This window comes from Leguminivora glycinivorella, chromosome 1 (genome assembly GCF_023078275.1).
Source record: "Leguminivora glycinivorella isolate SPB_JAAS2020 chromosome 1, LegGlyc_1.1, whole genome shotgun sequence".
Taxonomy (NCBI): domain Eukaryota; kingdom Metazoa; phylum Arthropoda; class Insecta; order Lepidoptera; family Tortricidae; genus Leguminivora; species Leguminivora glycinivorella.
In genome coordinates this window covers 11514852-11540116 of record NC_062971.1, presented here as the reverse complement: position 1 = coordinate 11540116, position 25265 = coordinate 11514852, and the positions used below count along the sequence as shown (strand labels likewise).

General features: G+C 36.0%; 1 long non-coding RNA gene across 1 annotated transcript; it reads right to left on the bottom strand.

Moving 5' to 3' along the window:
• Positions 1-7006: 7006 nt before the first annotated feature.
• LOC125228308 lies at positions 7007-10621 on the bottom strand. Its single transcript, XR_007177276.1, has 7 exons — positions 10355-10621; positions 9838-9952; positions 9469-9637; positions 8817-8960; positions 8151-8228; positions 7891-8017; positions 7007-7511 (listed from the first exon to the last, which is right to left on the bottom strand). It is a non-coding gene; the product is annotated as an uncharacterized LOC125228308 (long non-coding RNA).
• Positions 10622-25265: the final 14644 nt, after the last annotated feature.

Sequence of the window (25265 nt, the reverse complement as noted above, 5' to 3'; positions counted from 1 at the left end):
TATATATTATTATATGTTATGTCCTATGTTATTTACTTTTCCCCTCACTAGCTCGGAAACACGTGTTTTGTCCTTTAATAACAGCGGGTAAAAACGCATGTTATCCACTAGTGTAAAGTAATTTGACCTTGAATAAAGTCAAATTAACTGCTTTAAAATTGATAATAAAAGTAGGTGAATCTAGTAATAAAGATGATTTACCACCCGTGGAGCTACTGGAAGCAGTGATAAACGCATTTTTTGCGTTGTAGTTTCCTCGCTATATTGAGGGGAAAAGTTTTGTGTTACACTCGAGTGCAAATGTATTTTACTTCTCGTGTGTTAAAATACAACTTTGCCCCCTTGTATAACAAATAACTATTTCTATTAGTCAATTTGTTAAGATCTTAAAACAAACAGCAAACCAGTTAGGCGATATCGTTCCTCACTCCATTCAGTCCTAAAGAATACCTGCGGCTAGGTCAGGTGAAGGTAGTCCTTGTGGAATTCTGTCCCTTCCCCGGCCATGCCGCGATTCGCGATTCGATCTACGCGTAAACTATGCGCATTTTTACTTGCGCAAATTGGAGGTAATGACTGTAACGAGTCGGTGTCGTCAAAGGTACATAAGTATTCACACTATTCCATTGTATTTTAATACAAATTATTATTTTTATGGCGTCAATTACCAATTACTGAAAGATCCGGTCCATTGGGATATTTAACTTCGAAAGCAGGGTAATTTTGCCCTAAAGCCTCCGCCACACATAAAGCGTTTTGATAGCGTATTAGCGTCAGCGGAGCGCAATGATAGCGGTGCGCTGGCGGAACGCTGGCGTTCCGCTCGCAATCCGCGCTCGTTAGTTCCCGCCGGCGTCCGCTGGGCGCAACGCCAGCGTTCGTCCGGCGCACCGCTATCGTTGCGGTCGGCTGACGCTCCGCTACCGCTCCGCCTACGCTATCAAAACGCGCATGTGTGGCCGAGCTTTAAATTTCTACTAAACTGAAGACTTAGCAACAATAAACATAATGCCTGCCAAGCCTGCTATTACAGCGTGCGTAGCCGAATACACAAACGCTCACGAAACGAAACGCTCGTAGATCTATTTCTATCGCTCTGGCATATTGGCGTGACAGCGCCAGACTACCTTTCGCGGCGTTTCGTATTCGTTTCGCGTCGTAGAAATGTCATTCAGCTACGGGGCCAGTTGCGTAAACTATGTCCGTGTGACATGCTAAAATTATCTAAGGGCCGTCGAATTACAACCCGCCTTCAATTTATACATACGCGGATTGAATCAGTTTGTAGGTACCGGCCCTTATGTTCATTTCCAATGGATATTTTTATACTTTCAGGATTATCATCAAACCTCGATGTTAGGAGCACGGTTCCAAATACCAGTCCGGATATAATAAATCGCAAGTATGTGGTAAGTTTGTGTAATGTCACAGTTTCGTTTTCTTTCAACCCCTTATTTGCCAAGAGTGGCACTGAAGCTTTAGTAGTTTCATGTGTTCTGCCTACCCCTTTATGGGATACAGGCGTGATTGTATGTATGTGTATGTATGTGGTATCACTAGTATCAGAATGACGCAAAGGTCAGACTCGGGACATGCCTACGTCACTCGCTCGCGGTCGCGCGTTAAGTACAGTCAACCAATTGGAACCCTAGACCACTGTAGGACTATGTCATAGTAACGTTATTAATCAGATTGTAAGAAATCTCTTACCGCTTGTCATTTTAACATGGTTGTAGAGTGGCCTAGGGTTCCAATTGGTTGACTGTACCAACACGCTAGCCGTTCATTTGAACGAACACGTGGCCGAGGGGCGCACGCCCGCCTATGTAATCGTGTGGCACGTACGGTGAGCCGCAAAATTGCATGGAGAAATTATGAATGAATTCATTGATAAATTCGCCACGCACTTTTGCTCACTGTACTTGCTATTCTTCTACCTCTAGTAGTAGTAACTTATTAGTATTACACATAATTATTTTTAAAATCGGGACTTGTAAAAGTTTAAATCAGTGTTATTAGTATTAGTTAAATAAAGCGTAGGTATTTGTAGTTTTGCGGGCAAGTGAAGGATCTGTTTAACATTAAGTACTTATTAATAATCTGTGCTCGGGAGCCGTAGCCATCGCGACGCTTGCGCATGCACAGCCGCGTCACGATGGCGTCGATGCGGAAGCGGTTTCTGGGTAACAGGGACGCATATCCATACACCTGTAGGGGTCCTAGATAAACGGTTTATGGAGTGATACATTCAAAAATCAATTGTTAGTAAGAGAGCGATTTTTACCCCTTTTAGTTAGTAATCGTCCATAGGCTATGGTGATTACCTAATTATCATCAATTGGCGAGTTCATACTTACTTGTGCGTGACGTACTAAAGTGAAAAACTCCTAAAAACTCTACACAGGTGCCCTAAAATATGTATTTAAAATTTCGATATCGGCAATGGAAAAAAATCTAAAACAAGTTCGATGCTTAACACATACCAACGCAAAATCCTCATGGTATACGATTATAATAAATATAATGATAATGACGTATGTGTTTTAAGAAATTATTAAATATATTGAATATAATTGCATTTTTGGTTTCATTCGGTTGCACTCTCTTCTCATTGCATGCGATTGCATTCTCTGCACTGCAACTCGGGATGTTCTACGTCAAATATACTGTAATTATATTTACAAGATGCATCAAAATACCATCATCATAAATTCTAGAGTCTAGAGAGTAAATACCGTTGTAAGCAGGGACAATGTTGTTAAATATTGGCGTGCTTATTTAACCGGTAGTGACATCGGCGCGGGCGCACGCGGCGGTGGCCTATTCTGCTGTTTTGAATTATACATATGTGAAACTGCAGGTAAACTGAATCAAAACTGCGGTCAGTTTAGAATTAAAGTCTCAACTTGTTATATATCATTACAGTTTATACCTTGTATTTTTGAAGTTATGCCATAAGGACATGACGAAAGAATATCCAATGGGTTAATGCTTTTGGTTATACGGGACCCTAAAAACGCATATAAGTTACAGACGCAAAACAATTACTCGCTTTATTGCTTTAAACTTATTATTTACCTACGTACAATTAAATCAGTGTATTTAAAATGTATTGCAACTAATGTTACGACAACCATATAAATACAATATGGATACATTACGTGTCACTCAGGTTTATGCCATTTTATTTCATTGTATATCTCGTTTTAAAATGCCGACGTAGTATCGATGATATGACGACGACTAAGTTTATGTGACGATGAAAGGCTCATTTTTTTCGCTTTCCTAAGAATATTCAATACCTACGAGTACATTGCTTACACATTGATAGAATAGTTCTGCAGGTCGGGAGTCGCGGCGCAGGAGTGGCGTGATTGCTCGATCGGCCTTAAAGGTCGCCAGCGGAATGCCTGCACTTTTCGTAACCTGCCGGGCTTTCCTGCATGCTCTGGCACTGGCAAACACTGATGCCAGACTACGAGACGACAGTGTACCTAACAAGACTTTTGTGAACGTGCACTTTTAATAGCATTAGGAATTGGCACCTACAAGCAGTTTATACTGAAGATGAATTGCAATTTTCCACTAAAATTGGAGCTAAAGTAACAGCAGTAGTTTCTAGTAAGTAGAGGTACATTAAGTAATGGCTTGTAAAACACCTGTGCTATTATATTACAATCATTTCCAAATAAACTTAAAAAGCTTCACAGAATGTCAAACTGTAAAATATCTCAGGTAGGTAAGCTAAGAGCAAAATCAAACATCTGTAAGTTTTTAAAAACTCATGGTTCTATAAAATTGCTTCCTTTTCAAACAACTTACCTTTTAGACTACGTAAAAGAAAACAATCGGTGATATTTCGCACATCTGGTCACTGATAAGCTTTCAACCATCTGTTGCGATTGTAATTGAGAAACATTGTTTAACAAGATACAACAAGTCGGATACATTTCTTTTAATCCTACTTTAATCACCCATCTGTGTCTTACAATAAGTACATTTTTTGAAGATTTCTAAGGCTCGGAAATACCTTTGTTAATTAATGTTGTTTTCAACAAAAGTTTACAGGTGGCGATGGTTATGATTTAGCTAAGTATAAAAATGCGTTTTTTTTCGACATTTTCATCAGCTTTTAAAATTTAATAAGTAAGTAAGTAAATATTCTTTATTGCACCATTTTACATCTTATAAATATACAGAATGTTGAGTGAGAGTATAACTAGGTAACAACAGGCGGTCTTATCGCTAAAAAGCGATCTCTTCCAGACAACCTTAGGGTAGCTGGAAAAACGGAACAGAAACAAAAGTTAACAGGCAGTGCAAGAACAATAAAAAATATAGAGAAAACCAACACAAACCCACATACATCTATACCGAATACATAAATAAATATACCTTACATATACATAATACATACATACATAAATACAATAAATAAAAATGGCAACTAAAGATAGAGATAGATAGTATAATTTAAGCTGCTTAAATAGGTGCTTTCTTTTTCCCAATTTTAGTTTTTCTCGTAGTGTTATTACAATACAAGTCATATTAATGGTGATAATGTTTCCGAATTCCTGAATGTGTAGAGACCTGTGTATGTGTAATCATACAAAGGATCTTAGGATTTAACCCAATATGGCGAATTTTACAGATTTGCCAACAGAAATCTTTTAATGATATTTTTGTGGCGGGTCTCCTTTAAACAGGTAGTTATCACTACTCTTTTTTGGGTTTACGATTTCGTTATCTACATTGAAATCTTAAAAGAATATTTATACTAATGCCGAAAGGAGTGCGAAGGAGGAACCGAATCGGAAAATGAAAACAAATAGTATTTTGACTAAAGACCATTTAAACAGGGGGTCGAACGGAACACATGGAGGCATCACGACTCGCGATTTGCTGAGTCACCCGTCTCTCACGGAGCCTGGGAAGCTGTGAATCATTCCGGAACATGTTTCTACTTGAACGATGACACAAATAACTTCATTTCGTCATCAGTTGAACCAATAGTTTACTGGATAAAGGTTAAGGCGGGCTAAGAATAAACGTAGGTATATCTAGGTTGAATAAATATAAGAAAGAGTGCAAATGCAAATGTACATAATTAGTTTAAAATTAGTACATATAGTATTTAGAGTATACATAATATACATAGGTACAAAAAGAAATAATACAATAAACAATAATAGTTATTTGTTTTACAAGGGTGTCGTTGTTTAAGCGCACGTGCCAATATTATACCTGAGCAAGCGAAAGATTCCAATATTGAACTGCAAGCGTAATAACGAGTGGATCAAAAAGTGGAATCTTGAGCGTAGGTTAAACAAACTTTGTCACCGAGTGAAACACAAAATTTTTCACCACACCAACACGAACAAAATACTGTCTATAAAACATCAAACTAAATCAAATCCCGCAATCTATTCAATATGTACACTCTAAAAAAAATTTGTTTGCTCCTATCAATATTTTGATCGTCGTAGTCAAGCATCTTGATTCCATACGAGCCTGATAAGATCTTAGACAAATGGAATAAGGTAATTTTGATTGCTCTTACTTTTGCAACGTAACTGAGACAATTAAGATCTTGTTCAATAATTACATGAAAAATAATTAGGCGAACTAAATTACCTTAGTAAGTTCAACTAAGCACTTGATAATTATTATCATGATACGTAACTGTATCAACTAACGCAAACCAGTTAGTTCAACTATGACGTTGCTCAATATTAACATGGAGAATGATTGTATTAATTATTTGACCTAAATAAATTCAACTAAGAACATGATTACATCTACTTACGAACCTTGTGAGTCTGAACTAAGATATTGGTCAATTTGAATATTAATTGTTTAATCAATTCAACTAAGACATCTGTCAATATTAACATGAAGCATTACTGTATTAACTATTTAATCCGAATAAGTTCAACTAAGAACATGATTACATCTACTTACGCACCTTGTGAGACTGAACTAAGATATTTTTCTATTTGAACATGAATTGTTTAATCGATTCAACCAAGATGTAGGTCAATATTAACATGAGGCATTACTGTAGTAACCATTAAAACCAAATAAGTTCAATTAAGGACATGATTACATCGATATACACACTTTGTGAGAGTGAACTATGATATTGTTCAATTTGAATCTTTGTTTTGTTATACATTTCAACTGAGAAGCTTGTTCAGTACTATCATTCATGTTCAATTGTACTATGACTTACTTTGTCTCATTTACTAAGACAACAACCCCTTATTGATAATTGTCATAAAACACCACGGGACTGAATTAGACAAATTATGTTTTATACCTATTTACAAATACATACGTTAACTTGACAGATAACATAAAACGATTCATATCTAATTCAGGCTGGTGATGCGTTTATGAATAACGCCATAAATAAAACAAAAGTTATAAAAAAATGACATTTATTCATAATATACTTGGCACCTACTACTACTACCTACTTAGAATAAATAGTTTTTTTCTTGCGGCGGTTATCACATCACAGCTAACCTAACAACTTACAATTTCAATGGAGGAAGAAATCGAAATTTTAAAAACATGGGAGTTGGAGAACTTAAGACGCTACAGGAGCGAAAATGCTAAAATGGAAAGGAGCCCCCCTTTCAATTTGGGAATTCAAATTTAATATACAAGTGTTATTAACTAGATTTATCGAAAAAAAATGTCCATTAAGAACTCAGTTAAAAAATATTGCGAAAAAATCTTTAAAATCGAGGTTCCGCTCTCGACTGTTTCCCCCTTCAAAATTAAGTCAATCGTAACTAAATTTGAGAATCTGAATAACAATGAAATAATCAGTGTCGGACCGTTCAGTTTTTGTGGCTAATTGTTACCAATTTTGAATACCACACCTTTTTTACGCCATAATCAATAACACCGTTTTTGAAAATTTTCGATGGGTTCTAGCGTCTTTAAAAATAAGAATCTCAAAAAATCAAAACGGTCCGACACAGATAAAAATTATTATAATCTGTCTTGAAAAAATCATTGCTGTATCTTGAAAAACCAGGGAGGAAATAGTCGAGAGCGTTTGTATGGAGAATAGATCACTCCTGTATCGTCTTAATACCAGAGTTCACCAGTAAGTACAATGTATTATATTTTCATTGTATTATATATTTTGTAGCACGTATCTACTGCGTTCATAATGGACTGTCTTTCATAGATTATCGATCTGCTGACAACAACTAGAAATGATTCGATTTTTTCAAGAGACTCACCCATAACAATTATGTATGGCTGGCATGACAATCCTATTTTTTGAAGTGTGGCTATGCGAAGTTCGATGGTCTGGCTAATTTCTACACTAGAGCGGATATGCTTTATGAAACCTTCCCTTACTTCCATTTTACTGGGCTTCCAATTTTGACTTGCACCGGAACCTCGCTTCTTCTTTTGGCGGACTGCCGCAGTGTTCAGCAAAAATGGAATGGTGAGAAATCCGGCTATATTCGTTGTTTCCTCATAGGGCGCTATAAAAATGGGACTAGTTAGTAAAATATTATTACAAACGATATAATATAAGGAAAGATCAATGCGGGTAAGTGAACAGTGGGGCAACTGAAACGAGCCACGAAGGTTAAACAAACTTTGCCACCGAGTGAAATACAAAATTTTACACTACACCGACACAAACAAAATATTAACTGTAAAACATCTAACTAAATCAAATCTATCAAGCTTGAGACATCCAGTTAAAATTTGTATGAAATTTCTTTGCACTCTTGTGGACAAAATGCAGTTTTGCTATCTGTTTTTGAAGACTAAAGAGAGCCTTTGCCAGTCGGTGTGGTGAAACTAACTATTTTAACATAGACAACATCTGCTTTATCAATTTTATCATATACTTACAATTGGTAAGTGCAGTAAGTTCGACTTTTTGTATTTCAGCTGTTCCTGAAGATTTATTTTCATTGATGGAAAATTTATAAACAAATTGTCCTAGTAAATTTCATGTGCTTTTGAAGTCGTTAAGCCGCTGGAATGATAAAACAAACAATTAAAAACAAAAAGTAAAAAGAAACGAATGCAGTATTCAGTTATACATATAATAATTATTTTAAAGTTACATAGTAAAAAGTGACTTAGCTAGTTAATGTTATTATATTTACCAAAGAATATCCTTGTGGTTTTTTGAGAGCAGAATATTTTCAAAATAGTGATGCAGAGTCCAATGACTTTTCCACAATCTGAAAAATATTTAGAAACTTTACTTTTCATTTGCCTCTTTAATTAATATAATTATAATACAATTAATTACAGTCATAACCTATACACTCACAGTATAATGTATCATAATAATAAATAAATTAATTAATGTAATAGGACATTCTTACACAGATTGACTGGGTCCCACAGTAAGCTCAAGAAGGCTTGTGATGTGGGTACTCAGACAACGATATAATTAATAAACAAATAATTATATAAATAAAAAACATCCATGACTCAGGATTCTCAGGAACATACCTGTGCTCATCACACAAATAAATGTCCTTACCGGGATTCGAACCCAGAACTGCGGCTTAGTAGGGACGGTCACTTAGTCACTACTCGCTAGGCCAGCCCGGTATCTTGCCTAACAATGCAGTTATATTAAAAATATTATTGTGATAAGATGAGTATGTTACTTCAAAAATGGTTGGAATAAAATCTCTCTCTGGTATGTTGGTCTGCCTATGCAGTATTCATTTATTGAATTGTAATTCTTATAATGTTTTTTACAATAAAATACAGAACCTCCTCCTTCTAGGTAAAGAAGTCTGTTAGAAACTGCTTACCCTGGAATTATAACTGGGCTCTGCTTTCTTCTCAGCAATTGCAGATGGCACATTTTCCTTTTCCGAGGACAAGTTTTCCTTTTCTGAAGTTTCTACAACTATTAGGTCTGTGCTTATGTTAAACTCAGAAAAATCCATCAGGGTCTGGAAATGAATGATACAATTAATATCACATACCATACTACAAAATTATGAACAGCGTGGAAAAATATTTGGCCCTAGAGGAACCGTATTACATCTTTTTTTAACTCAAAGTTAATATTTTTCAATATTGCTACAATATCTATAATTGGGGGCCATTATGCTAGCAGACAAGATTTAAAATTGAAACAACTCTTAAGGGCAAAAGGTAATTATTTCTCTGTTAATTAATCTATTACAAAGGACTCCACTGAGCCTTGCCTTATATTATGAAATTACTCTCTAATTTACTAAGTTTACAGAGCCGAGGGCTAGCTACACTTGAACATGAGACTAAGGTTTTAAATTATTTAAGGGAACAAACGTGGATCAGCGAACTCTTGAGTTAAAACTACGGGTAGAAACGGTGTACGGCGGATATTAAAATAAAAGGTATAGTAACACGGAGGGTGCCAGAACCATAATTATGCCGGTTCGATGATGTAGATAAGAGTGATTGGAAAGGTCTAACCTCAAACGTGCTACGTCAGCCGCCTCAGACCACCACGACTGCCACGTCAGCCGCCTCAGAGATGGTGTCGTGTGGATGACGGCAGCGTCAGCTTGCCGCCTGTAGGTTACCGGAACACAGCGGGGAATGCTGGCGACCGGCGCGAGGATTAGGCGACGCGGCGTGAACCCTGAAATGTGTATACCAGTCTTTAAGTAAAATTCCAAAGACGGCGTCCGTGAGACTTGGATCGCCCGTAGGACAGGGGAATTCTCCCGGAATTCGAATTCCGAACGTCAACGCGTTCTGTGAAACGACCTACTGCTAATTTGGAATTACACATAACCTAAGTGACAATTTGACAAGGTTTTTAAAGAATGTACAATTTACCGTTGGTGGACAAAAGGCGAGCGGAGAGCAGTTTTGCACTTATTTCAACACCCGGGCACGCTGGGCGTCGCCTATTACCATCGGAACATGGTTTTATTAGCGTCCGATTCCGGGGCTGGAAAATATGCAACGCTTTGTTAGAAACTATCCAACTATAAGAAAATACACAACAGAATCACTATCAAAACTCACTCAAACGGGCGATTGCGCCCGATTTTGACTCGGGCTAAAGATCCCCTCGCAATTCTCTCCCTGGCAAAAATAATTCCGGTCTCTCTCATTTTGACGGAACTATAGTTACCATACCAAGTCTAAATCGGCTCGCGCCGCGAACAGCACATGCCGGACGTTCAACGAAAATTGAGCCAACTTAAATGTGTATTTTATAGACAAGAAATTTAAATGTGTATTATTACGAGATTGCATCCATTATCGGCCGGGGCTGCAGCCCAGCAAGCTATTGGCCTCGTGTCATTAGCAACTTGACAAAATAATGAAAAAAATACATTGTACTTACTGGTGAATTTTCGTATTAAGTTCTCCAACTCCCATGTTTTTAAAGATTCGATCACTTACTCCATCGAACTTGTAAGTTGTTAGATCTGTGATGTGATAGATAACCGCAAAAAAATTAACACAAGACGCGTTGACAAATCACTTCGGCGTCAGTGTTGCCAACTCCGATTTTGAAAAACGCTAGGCTAATGTATAGAAGATGTCTAAAATACGTTAACATTTTTTTTTAAATGAGTCTACCTCGAATTAAAGGCATAAAGGTACTTAAAATAAATGATTAAAAATAATTCATAAATGATTAAAAATAATTCAGTACCTATCTAAAATTGAAATGCCGTCAAATGATACCTAATGTGCAGTAAAATTCACCTTTGTTATTTGGTTACGAGTCTGTTGTTTTTTAGCAATATATTTGATGGAATTTTTATTTTAACTAATAGATAGTAATCAATAGTAAAGTAATCAATAGTAAATTACGATACAAGTGCGAAAAATGGGAAATTTGAAACGAGTTGTGATTAAAACACGAACGAAGAGAGTTTTTTAAATCGACAGGAGTAGTGAATTACCTATAATACTTATTCTATTCGTACATGTATCGTACAACGTTTTACAATACATACCATAATTATGTAATAGTACATTACGATACAAGTGCGAGAAGGTGGAAGTTCGAAACGAGTGGCAATAAATTAAAACACAACAGAAGGGAGTGTTCTAAATCAACACGAGTTACGAATTTCCTTTTCGCACGTGTATGGTACGACGTTTTTCAGTACAGATGGTCCTCCGAAGTTTCGACCTGACAAGAAATGAATCACTTTTCACACTAGTGCGTAAAAAACGCAACATCTGTACTGAAAACTATATTATAAGTCAATAAAAATATATATTAGCCCCAGTGTCAATATATTGTAAGTAACATATTATATGTTGCCCGTGTGGTGACGGGATTAAGAATTTCACAACCCCCTTTCTTCCCGTGGGTGTCGTAGAAGGCGACTGTGGGATACCTATGGGTTAAATTGTGGCGTAGGCGAGAGGCTGGCAACCTGTCACAGCAATGTCACAGTTTCGTTTTCTTTCAATCCCTTATTTGCCAAGAGTGGCACTGAAACGAGTAGATTCATGTGCTACCCCTTCATGGGATACAGGCGTGATTGTATGTATGTATGTATGTATATTATAAGTCATAATTTATTGATTATTTCTCCTCATTTCCTCGCAAATTAGGACAAATTAAATAAATATACTAAAGCAATCTAAGCCTTGGAATGCTTGAATTTTCTGCCTTAACATGTACCTATATAATTATATGCTTAAAATCCTTGCACTTTAAGATGAAGCCTCACGCGCCACGCCGAGTCACGTGATCACGCGTATATATATAGCGTAACCGAAATTGCTCTAGTGTGGCTTCACCCTTTAGGGCTTCTAGATAGAACTTGCTACAGGCTCTGCGCTGCTTTATCCGGCACTGCGTCTGAGCTGAGCCAATTATAGCATTTTTTCTGGGAAGGGGTGGATCCGTTCCTGACTTGGATACTCATGAAGAATACAAAACTGAACCCATATCGAGTCCGGCTATGCTAACGCTGCAGCGTTTTTGATAACAGTGTGCAAGCGTTATTGCGATTATTAAATAACTTTAACGATTCTGACAACACTTTCATAGTGGGCTATCAAATATGAAAAGCATGGTTAGCTTAATAGGATCAGCATGGCAATCCGTAAATAACTCACCCTTCCATTTATTTTGAAAATTGTTATATTACATCGACGTCCGCCACACACGAAAATTCATAATAAAATTGAATACCATATGGCGATGACAAATATGGTTGCTTTCAAGTTGATGCCTTAGACCAAATATGTAAAAATATGTGCCCAATGCTAAATAAAAATTTTCGATGAAAGAGCCGTGAAAATATCCCAGATCTGGTATATTTTATTCCGAGTTGGCAACACTCGCACGCGCTGCGGGAGGGGCGCGGGCGGAAGGCGGATGTACAAACGCTTACCCCTACTATTCACTTGATTGATCAGATTACCAATTATTTAATTTGTTTATTATGATAATAGATTTAACAATTCATTCTTAGTAGAACTCAATTCATTTCGTAATTGATACAACAATTTGATCATAATGGGATTGAGAAATGTATCTTCGTTGTTTCAAAATTTTATATTTCTAGAACTATTGACATACTTATCTGTCTTAAAGAATTAGTTGAGGATTGAAGCAACCTAGATTTAGTTTATGTCAAATACCAAGTCTTATTTGAATCAACAAAGACAAAATAATCAAATTAAGCATGAAAATGCTTAAAACCATTAACATACTTATTTGTTTTAATGAATTAGTTCAGGATTGAATGTACCTACACGTTTAGTTGTTTCAAATACCTAATCTTATTTGAACCAACAGACAAAATAATCAAATCAACTATGAAAATGTTTAAAACCATTAACATACTTATCTGTTTTAATGAATTCGATCAGGATTGAATCTACCTATGTTTAGTTGTTTCAAATACCTAATCTTATTTGAATCAACAAAGATAAAATAATCAAATTTATTATAAAAATGTTCAGAACTATTAACATACTTATCTGTTTTAATGAACTAGTTCAGGATTGAATCAACCTATGTTACATAGTTTTGCCTAACAAGTTAATAATTGATTCAAGGTGTTCATTGGTTAGGAATAACAAAACACCTAAGTTATTAGTTCAATCATACATTCCTTTATTGTTTTAGTAATCAGATTTATTTGAATTGTATAAGATCGTAATTGTAGTGATTAACTTAACGTCAACTAAGAGAAAACTGCTCTTAGTTGGCCTTCATTTTTTAGAGTGTATGATTCAAAATAATTATTTGTAGGTAAATTCTATCAGACAGCTTCAATCTTCAATTTGTATGAAATTACTTTGCACTCTTGTGGATAAAATGCAATTCTGCTATCCGTTTTCGAATAGCAAAATTGAGCTTTAACAGTTGGTGTGGTGAAAAGTATATTGATACACCACTACATGAAAATGATCTACTCTACATCTAGTATCTGATAATAGAAACATAATTATTTTGCTTTCTCTTACTTTATCTTCATATTTTATAGTTATCTGGTAGAAATAAAAAGTTATGGGGAGAAGAGAAATTTAGTATTCAATTATTTACACGAATGGTAAGATAACTAGCCGTAGTAAATTAATTACATTCCGTCCGTCCGTCCGTCCGTCCGTCCGCGGATAATCTCAGTAACCGTAAGCACTAGAAAGCTGAAATTTGGTACCAATATGTATATTAATCACGCCAACAAAGTGCAAAAATAAAAAAAGGAAAAAAATGTTTTATTAGGGTACCCCCCCCCCCACATGTAAAGTGGGGGCTGATAATTTTTTTTCATTCCAACCCCAACGTGTGATATATTGTTGGATAGGTATTAAAAAATGAATAAGGGTTTGCTAAGATCGTTTTTTTATAATATTAATATTTTCGAAAATAAACGCTCCTAAAGGAAAAAAAAGTGCGTCCCCCCCGTAAAAGTTAAGTTAAAAGTTAGAACTTTTGAACCATATGTTCAAAAAATGTGAAAAAAATCACAAAAGTAGAACTTTATAAAGACTTTCTAGGAAAATTGTTTTGAACTTGATAGGTTCAGTACTTTTTGAGAAAAATACGAAAAACTACGGAACCCTACACTGAGCGTGGCCCGACACGCTCTTGGCCGGTTTTTTTTTTTGTTTGACCAACAACTGTTTACACTGGCCTATAAAATATTGAAATTTATACAAGCAAATGGTTTACAGACTAAGTGCAACAATTACTTACAGGTAAACACAGCATGCGTTTCATACAAAGAAATACTAGAAAAGGTCCCGCAAACAATAACTTAACTTATTAATATATATAAGTTTAATAACAGCGGGTTAAAACGCATATTATCCACTAGTGGATAAAGTAATTTGACCTTGAATAAAGTCAAATTAACTGCTTTAAAATTGATAAAAGTAGGTGAATCTAGTAATAAATATGATTTACCCCCTGTGGAACTACTGGAAGCAGTGATAAACGCATTTTTTGCGTTGTAGTTTCCTCGCTATAGTGAGGGGAAAAGTTTTGTGTTACACTCGGGTGCAAATGTCTTTTACTTCTCGTGTGTTAAAAAACTCGCAAGTTCAGGATTCTATTCTCGAACCACTCGCTTCGCTCGCGGTTCAACTATAGAATCCTTTCACTTGCTCGTTTTTCAATTCCACACTCGGCGTTAAAATACAACTTTGCCCCCTTGTATAACAAATAACTATTAATAACAGCGGGTTAAAACGCATATTATCCACTAGTGGATAAAGTAATTTGACCTTGAATAAAGTCAAATTAACTGCTTTAAAATTGATAAAAGTAATAAATATGATTTACCCCCTGTGGAACTACTGGAAGCAGTGATAAACGCATTTTTTGCGTTGTAGTTTCCTCGCTATAGTGAGGGGAAAAGTTTTGTGTTACACTCGGGTGCAAATGTCTTTTACTTCTCGTGTGTTAAAAAACTCGCAAGTTCAGGATTCTATTCTCGAACCACTCGCTTCGCTCGTGGCTCAACTATAGAATCCTTTCACTTGCTCGTTTTTCAGTTCCACACTCGGCGTTAAAATACTATTATTGTCCGTCTAGACCTGTCTAGGTATACCTAAATAAGACACTCAATTTTCTCTTCTATTAACACTTACTTGTCCAGTAGTAATAAGTAAAATTAGCAGTTAATAGAGAAATTGAGCGCGTGTCACTTGTCGCTAAGAGCCCCGGCGACCCCCGACCCGCGGCCGCTTTCCAAAGAAGATGGCTACTCGGGCTCGCTAGTTAGTGCGGCATTCCGGCGCGGTGCCATTCGGCACGGACGGGCCGGCAAGCTAGGAACTCTTGGATAACCCTGGCTAGTCCATAATGTACCAGCTGATGTTCGCATGTACTTAAAAAAACAATATATTGGGTTGGTAAGAAAGTAATGAGCGATCGATTGAATTCCACATACAATTTTTGAGAGAGTTCTAGAATCTTCTATGGTAGAAAGTATATAAAGGGCGAGTCGCACAGTTTCTCGTCAGTCATTCACTAGCTGTCGCCGAGCTAATATAAGGAAGAAAATGGACGAATTAAAAGTGCATGTAAGGCATTGCTTACTATATGAATTTCAGTCTGGCCATTCAGCCGCCGAAGCAGTGCGTAATATATGTCAGCGTGTTGCTCCTGAAGTTGTGTCTGAGGCCACGGCGAAACGATGGTTCCAGCGGTTTCGTAGTGGCGACTTTTCATTATCAGATCAACCTAAGTCTGGTCGACCGGTGAAGATTGATGTAGCCAAATTAAAAACCTTAATTGAAGGAGATCCGAGGCTAACGAGTCGTACTTTTGCTACCGAGTTAGGCTGCTCTCATGTCACCATAGAAACACATTTACACGAGTTGGGAAAAAACTACAAATACAGTGTTTGGATACCGCATGAACTTGATAGAGATCAACTAAACCGCCGTGCCGATATCTGCATACAACTTCTGTCTTTTCGCCGCACATTCAACTGGTTGGACCATCTTATCACTGGAGATGAAAAATGGGTCTTATATATAAATCACACACGCAAACGTCAGTGGCTAGCTCCAAACGAAAAAGGAATAGAGGCACCAAAAACAGAGCCTCACCCGAAAAAAGTTATGCTGTCCGTTTGGTGGGATATTCATGGTATTATTCACTGGGAACTCCTACCAAGTGGAATGACTGTTACCGCATCAGTATACTGTAATCAGCTTGAAAATTTAAACCAAAAAATCTGTCAGAATCGTCCACGTACACGACAATGCTCGCCCACACATTGCAAAAGTGACTCGGCTAAAGCTATTGGAGCTAGGTTGGAAAGTGATACCTCATCCACCGTACTCTCCAGACTTGGCACCTACGGATTACGCATTGTTCAGATCGCTAAGCAATGCCTTGAATGAAAAAAAGTTCGATGATCAAGCCCATCTACGACAGTACATAGCTGAGTTTTTTGAATCTAAACCTAAGAACTTCTTCGCCGATGCTATTCATTCTTTACCAGAACGATGGAGACAAGTAGTAGATAACGAAGGCCGTTATATTTGATGAAATGATTAAAATAATAAATTAAATAAAAATTACAATATTGGTTATGATTCGCTCATTACTTTCTTACCAACCCAATAATTTAAACCTTGCTGGCTTCAAGTTTAAGTCATTGCTTGGTGTCCGATTGCGGTAAAATGGTACAAGGTTAGCAAGAGTTTAGTGCGCTCATCGGATAGAGCCCTTACACTTTGACCTATTTTTGCTAGAATTGACTTAGAAAGTGTCGCCTCGGCAGGTAAAAGGACTGGTACATAAATAAGTAATAAAAGCTCAATTTACAAAAAACAGAATTGTTGATAGAAGCTTGTTTGATCATTCCACTGAAATTCTGGAGGGTAAGGGGCATGCGATATAGCTAGGCGATGCCAACGATAGAAAATCAGCTTATGTGTGTAATGCCAATGTTTTGCTACATATTTTTAAATTAAAGGAAAAATGGACCAGCAGGCCTCCGTGGTGCAGTTGGGAGCGCGATGGTCCCGGCAAGGCCAAAGGTCGCAGGTTCGAGTCCTGCCGGAGGTGGGAATTTTTCCATTTTACCTTTAATTTAAAAATATGTAATATCGCTTTAACTTTTAAGATTAATGATAAAAAACAAATTTAATATTTTGCTACTTACACTATTTAAAATGTGCCGATAAAGGTCGCGCGAGATTTCGTCCTATTTTTACATTGAGGAACTGGACTGTCTTATCCATCGATTGTAACTTCACGTCAGTAAGTGAATAGCTATAATGATTCGTCCCACCCGCGAGCACTGGGTCGCAAGCGCAAGCCTCAGAGGTCGCACATACACACACAAACATACACAAACAGCACACACGGCCGACGGTGATCTTAACATTGAGACAGGATGTGCTGTGTTTACGCTACATGTATTGGTATCGAAGTGTTTAATAACTGGGGGCTTGGTAAGGAAAAGTTGATGGTACATAGGTAGGTATATCCGTTTTGAAGCTAACTCGTTTTGTATAAAGATTGTCAGTACTTACCTATCTATTTATTGGTTTAATGCAATGATCTCATCTATTGAAAAAGTATATGTATACAGAGTGATGTTTAAAAATACAAAATGCATGCACCTATGTGTCTTGTTTATTTATTACTAGGGATGAATATTTTATAATGCTGAAACTTGAATAGTTGGTATTAGATGAGCGTTTCGGTTTATTTCAACCCGTTAATTACCAAGAGTGAGCCTGAAACTTCAGCAGGTAAACGTGAATTTATATGTATATGTTACGTACCTATGTGTAAAGAGAGCCAAGAAAAATAATAATCGATCATCTTAAAAATCAAGAGCAAAGAAAGCTCACTGTACGCAGGAATATAAATCTCACGTGTGACATTATTTGCCAAATCAACACTTGACTTGTGCGGTATGTAAATGGCGACCCTCCGTATAAATTGGAGTCCGGTATAAATAATGAAGTAATTGCATGCAAATTTAGCGCCTTGTTTGGAGTAGGATCTGGAGCTCTCAAATGGCAAAGGATGACCCCAATACATTACTTTTCCCCTCACTAGCTAGGGAAATAGGTATGAAATGAAAATTAACACGTGTTTTGTTTTTAATATTTTCTATCAAGCGGGTAAAAACGCATTTTATCCACTAGTGGGTAAAGTAATTTGACCTTGAATAAAGTCTAATTACCTGCTTTAAAATTGATAAAAGTAGGTGAATCTAGTAATAAAGATGATTTACCACCTGTGGAACTACTGGAAGCAGTGATAAATACAGTTTTTGCGTTGTAATTTCCTCGCTGTAGAACCAAAAGTTTTGTGTTACACTCGGGTGCAAATGTATTTTACTTTTCGTGATAGTCTCCAAAAACGGAACACGCTTAAATCTTAAAACACTACCCAAGTTCAGGATTCTATTCTATTCTAGTATACTGACTTACATACGCCTGTTTCAGTTCGACACGGTCAGACATGTGGCGCACGCGCCGTCGCTAGCACGCATGCGCGAATAATGCTACTAATTGGACTTAACGAACGGCCGATTCGATAGGGACAAACCGAGGAGAAATTCGACCGGCCACACAGATTGAAAATCTTTGTAAGCCGCGTTAAAAAAGATTGAGTTCGTAATAATCAGTTGTTTTGGTTTTTGGTGTGTAAAACGGGACTTAATCGTGTAACAAACGAAACATGACATTTACCTCTGACATTTTAAGCAAAGCTAGGCACTCCACTACTCCAGGTCTTGGAGAAATAACGGCGAGCGCCAATCCGATGTGTTGGAAGTGTTGGCAATACCCTTAGGACTGGGAAATTGATATTTAGCTGTTAGCAGATACATCATCAACGTCACGCAGAAGAAGTCTATGGAAATTCCCAGACAAAAACGTGCCACATGCGTATCGTGCTGCTAATTCGATCAACGTTAGAAGTTCTTGTACTGATACTGACTGAAATATGTAGTATGATAAGCTCGCGAGTTTCCGTGAAAATTCTAATGGAAAACATTTCTAGCTACATAATTACATATGTAACCCCTAACGTAAATTTATGTGAAAAAATATATTAATAGTAACTGCTTTTGTTTCGGAATGTTTATTTGTTGTGTTGTGAGAGACCTCGTTTATCGTATGTTCTCAGTCTTGGAGTAGGTGATGTGTATATCCATACGAGTAACCTTTAATTAGATGTGCGACAAATAGCAAATAACCCTTTAAGGGTAAAACGTATTTATGAAGGGAATCCGACTAATCGCTTTATCGCTAATGTTGAAGGCAATGATCGCTTAAGTGCTCATTTAGTGACAATAATAGTTCACCTGTTCTACAACAGCTTAGCATTCGTTATAAACAACTGTGACAGATTTCGATTCATTAATAGCACCTGTTTAGATAAAAATGTAGGTGCATGTTATTAAAAGCGTTAATATTTTTAATTTTGTTAAAGTTAATGTACGGATAATACGAGCAGTAATTTATTATTTATTATTTTATCTGATACACTAGCAGCTCTAAGAGCTGATACGTGTATATCAATGCACTTGTGTTTATTTTGCACTTTTCAAAGTAACTTGCAAGCCAATGAAACAAGTATATTCTGTGTACGTAGGTAATCGACTTTTCCTGCCTGATTCCTGTAGGTTAATGAGCACTTTTCCATAATTCAAGACCTAGCGTTGTGTAATGTTTCTGAAAATGTTAAGTTTACGCTTAGTTTGTTGTTCTTATAGACCTATAAACGAAACATGTTTTGATTATGCTTCGATTATTTATTTATAATATAAATGTTGTAATCGTAATTGTATAAAAATTGCTTAGTTTTACTCATAGATAATAGATATCAAATGAAGATGACATAAGTTATAAATGTGTGAATGAGGTTACTTGTTTTTGTCTAGATTCAGGTAATAAAATGCTACTGAGTTAGCATTCCTATCCTTTAGAATATTCTCCGAGATCTCAAGATAAGCTATGAATAATCGTTTGCATTCCGAATTAGGTATGCAGTTTTCGTTGAAATAGAATATATCGCCATGCACATGTTTCCATGCATACATTTATACGCATGTTTTATTTTTGCATTTTTATATCAGTAGGCATTAGGGCTAGGAAATATCCATGTGTAGATGAATATGCATGCCACACACGAACTAAGCAATTAACACAGTTGGGGCGAGTTTGTTTGTTTAGTTTAGTATTTAGCAAAATGTCAACCATTACTAATACATAGTACCATTACGATGTCACCTTACGCATGTGACAGGCCATACGGAGTTGACACAAAGTTCGAACTCGCCTGACACAAAAAGTTTAGTCTAATAACTATACATATGTGTCTTAAAAGGTAATATTCAATTAAACAATACATATGTAAAATGTTCCTAATGCAAGTGTAGATACCTGATGTGTATTGTAAACTATAGTATAATGAGTAAAAAAAACATATTTCAGTGGTAAAATGGTACTGGCGTGGATTTTATAGATATAATAACATTCAAAATATGTATAAGTATGGGAGGGATAGTAAAAAAATAAGTAAATAAGTAATAATTAGGTAGTTTAGGGCCCGCCCTAGAGGAAAAGAGTAAATTGGCAAACAATTATTAGAGGCGTATATACCTATGCCTAACAGTGATTGAATACACGCTAAAGAAATAGATAACAAAATTTGTATTTCAAGCATACGTATATAGGGACATATGTTGCGTAATTACATTGAAAGCAAATACTTCGCGCTTTCCAGAGCGTATATTTGCTGGCATATAAATTTAACTGAGAATGCGAGGCTATCGAAAATCCGTTCCGAGCCGTTCCAATCGCCGTATAGCATCGAATATAATAGATTAGCTACATACAGTATGCGGTGTTCAGCTGATTCGGACACGCTAATACGTTACTGGACACAAAAGCACTAGCTATCTGAGACCTGAATCTCAAAGGCATCAAATATAGTTTCACAATATCTTTCAAGCTAGCTGGCTAAGGTTCGCAATCGGAGCGCACACACGTTGAGAGCTTGCTAAAGTTATGCCCCAAAATCACCTGTTGTTAGTATCGCCACCTGTTCGCTACAATCACATCTGACCCCACCAGCCAATGGAAAGTAAACCTTCAGACGTATCGTTTATAATAAAAAAATTGAACCTTCATTTTACGTTTTTTTACAGATGCCGCGAGGTAGCCGGACGAAAAAGCTTTCCTTAAAAGATATTTAGAGAAACGATTTATTGACGATATTCGATTGTCGAAGTCATATATATATACCATATGTCGAAGGTAAAGAATGACATGTGATATAGGCATTTCGTATGAGCCAACAACGTGATCTATAAAAGCGCTATTGCTCTTGACGTAACAAAAAAGATGAAAATATGTTTTCACCTCACTAGCTCGGAAAGGACTCTTTTATTCTTTAAAAACAGATAGCAAAATCGCATTTTATCCACAAGAGTGCAAAGAATATTTGAAATCCGAACGTGTCATTAGTTACTTTTTTAAATATAATTTCTTGTAATGGCATCTCCCAGACAGGACAATTTTGTCCCTGTGCTTAAATTGTCTTAACAAATCATGTGATGCGAACGTAAAAATAATTTCATATCTAATTGTATCCGACTAAAAACATAAAATTCAAACAATTTTATAACATGATTTTACCATAAGACACTTGAAATCGTACAAGAAATTGTATTTTTGACTCTTCCATTGTACTTATTCAGAACGCACCTTAAGTAACATTGCAATCTCAAAACGCGTGAAACGGAACGCACCCAAATAGATTTTTCTTCTTGATTCTTAATTTGAAACTTTTTTGGTGTCGGTCGGTGCTTCGTGGAAATTGTAATAAACGCAAATTGACTTATTTCTGTGCAATTATGTTCCAGTTGTTTTTATTGCGTGTTTCCTCGCTTTAGTGAGGTGAAAAGTTATGTGTTACACACGGGATGCAAAGTTATTTTAACTCGTGTGTATTGCAACACTCTCTACGCTCAGGATTCTATTTTTGAACTACTCGCTTCGCTCATGATTCTATTTTCGAGCCATAGAATCCATTTGCTCGCTCGTAGTTCAACCCTAGAATCCATTCGCTAGTTCGGGTTGCAATTCCACACTCGGTTAAAATACAACTTTGCTCCCTTGTATAACAAATAACTATTAGTTCTTCGCAGAAATCGGCACGAACGCCGGTAAAAACCAAAGTTAAATACTGTTTGTCTCATTTGACCAGTCGTTCTTGTCGCAAAAGTTTGTTAGCTGACAAAACCTAGCTAGCCCTTGTCCGTATAAGGAGGGCCGCTTTCTTCCTACGACTGGTTGCGCATCCTTACCTTTAGCCGCTTTCACTCACATCTTGGATCACTTCTTGGTATGTTTCAACTTATTTCAATTACCACTGAGTTACTTCTAAATATAACCAGCGGAGTTTTCTTATTTTTTTTAAATGAAATAAATGTTTATTCCAAACTAAAACTTAAAACTAAACTTTAACTTCTACCAAACCAGAGTATGGTTTGTTGGCAGACGAACAAGGTTTAGATAACACTGTAGCCAAACAAATAGATGGTCTCTCTTCTGACCTTATTTGAATATCATAAGTAATTAATAAGTAGGTAGAACTTATGTACCTATAACCAAACAAAACGCATCTTAAAATGCCGTGTTGCCCAAATACTAAAAACAAAACATTTAAAATAGATTTTTGCAAAATCTTTCAAATATGTATTACATTTCATAGCCTTAACGTACGCAGACAAAAGCTAAACTGCAATACATAATTTGTAACGTATTAGTTGTTGTCTTTTTCATTACAATTAAGAATGCTTCGTATTTAATGGTATAAAAAAAATCAATGCCTTTTCTGGAATTAAATATTTTTCTAATAAGAAATAAATACTCTTCTTACAAAACTTTTCGTATTTTAGTAACGACATCGACGTCGCTGTGTTTGATTTCAAATAAATGAAACAGTCATAATAATAATCGAAAACTAAATTATTTCAACGTTGATTTTACGTTCGTTAACGTTGTTTAACGTCAAGTAACGTTCTAGTTACGCAATCATAACATGATAAAGTTTTTTAACATGTAAGGTTAAGTTAATTTTTAGAGGCGGTTCCTTTACACCTTGAATCGATATTTCAAGTCAATCATTACCTAATTAAGTTAAGTAATTCAGTAAAAGCTTAAAAGCGTGTTTCATAACGTTTTGTCCATTAGCAAACTGTCTAAACTTATCAACTGATTAAGCTACGCTCCTTGCGAAATAAAAAAAATCATAGACATCTTCAACAAATAAATCACTTAAGTAAATTAACTTTGAAATTCGCGTCGACAGTATTGCCTCATCGGAAGATATAATAAAAATGGTTCATAATATTGCATAAGAGTGAGCTATGATACACCATTAAATAATTCCACGATAAGTGTCCTCTGGACATGTTTTGTTAACCAAAAATATACTATATTTTAATGCAGTATAGTAGCTTCTCAAACGTTGTAACAAAGATAAATAATATATTTCTAAAGTTATCTTAAATTCTCATAATACAGTATACAAAGTTGTAAATACCGCCAGCCAAACGTTGGTTTAAAATCGTTGCGTATAAATAAAAAGAAAGGCAGTTAGTAATAAAAACCGAGCCAGCCTTTGGCGGTTGAGTTGGTGGTAAAACTATCTTGGCAAGGCAATTAATTTGTAGCATTGAGGAGTAATCATCATTAATTTCTTGGTTTTCTATGACACCCACATTCAACCACGATTTCGCTGCACCAATCCGATGTCACAATAGAAAAAAGTATTATCTTTGGCAGCACGAGAAAGTACAGTCATTTCAAGAAAAAAATATTGTTAATTTTCATAGGTACAAGTACATTATGATAGAGCCTGGATACGACTACTTGACTTTAGTGTTTGTGAGGCATGTATCAAGCGGAGGCAATCGTAAATTTTACTCATGTTCCAAAAGTGGCAACCTCGAACGGACCCAAAAAAGCATTTGATTGTTTTTTTTTATTAAAAGGTTAATCTCATAATATGAATAACTAATTAAGTAATCATAGCATCTGTCTGTGCATACTGTAAGCCCTATAAAAAACACGTTGGTCAATTTTGAAAAATATAAGTATGTATGTACGTAATAAAATTACAGGTTTTATATTTCGATTTATACACTTTATAATCTGGCAATAATTAATAACAAAATAGGGCACTTTTTGTTTTATTTTTTGCTTCAACAGTAAATATTTCCTAGGTAAATTGAGGTACAGATCTACACGAACAATCTTCATTCAATTTCATTTGAAGAAGTTTGATTTTCGTAATCCGAGTGTACGCAGCATCCGTCGGCTCGAACAAAGCGCTAATTAGCGAGCTGGACGTTAATCACCCCCGGACGGACGGACGGACGGACGGACGGACACGCATAAACCTTGCCGATAGATCGCTACATTTGCCACGAGAACCTGCACTTTTGCTCATTTTTTACTATCTTTTAAAAGTATGTATAAAATTAAGCCCGCGTTAAGTTGGTGTGTGTTTGAAGAAAAGTGCACATTCAGCGCGCCTGAACATATTTTATGCCTTCTCATATCACACCGATGCGAATTATTAGTCGCTTTGATACCTATGTAAAGCTTACTAATTTATTAAGTATCAAAAACAATGAAATTCGTTATTTAAAAAGGATTCGTTATTTAGGTTAAGACCTAAATATACAGAGTGGGGCCTGTAACAAAGGCGAAGAATTGAACTCTAGGCTGTTCTCCTTATACTGATCAACATTTGTTCGGCGACTTTTAAAAATAACTTGTATTTTGATTTTTATTTGAAAGTTTTTTCTAAGAGAATGTATTGCGAATTCTGTTAAGTCAGTTGACAGACAACGTCAATGACAACAATAATTACATTGAAGCTAATATTTATTTTGTATGAAAAATTAAAAATTTAAAGACTTCATAATTTTTAAAAGTCACTGAACAAATGTTGATCAGTATAAGGAGAATAGCCTACAGTTCAATTCTTCGCCTTTGTTACAGGTCCCACTCTGTATTATTTATTTGAATTTGATGTATTCTTTATTTTTTAAACATTTATGAACCTCCAGGTCTTTTATCCCTTATACTTGTTTTGCTACATTTTTTTTATGTAAGTATGGCTGTATGTGTTCTGAATAATAAATAAATATATATGTATCTACGTTAAAATTCAAATGCCGGTAGATTTATGGAGTAAAAGAGAAAAGACAAAATGTAGAAAGCTTTTTTGGAGTTTGAATTAATCTGTTGTGAAACGGTATACTGATATTACT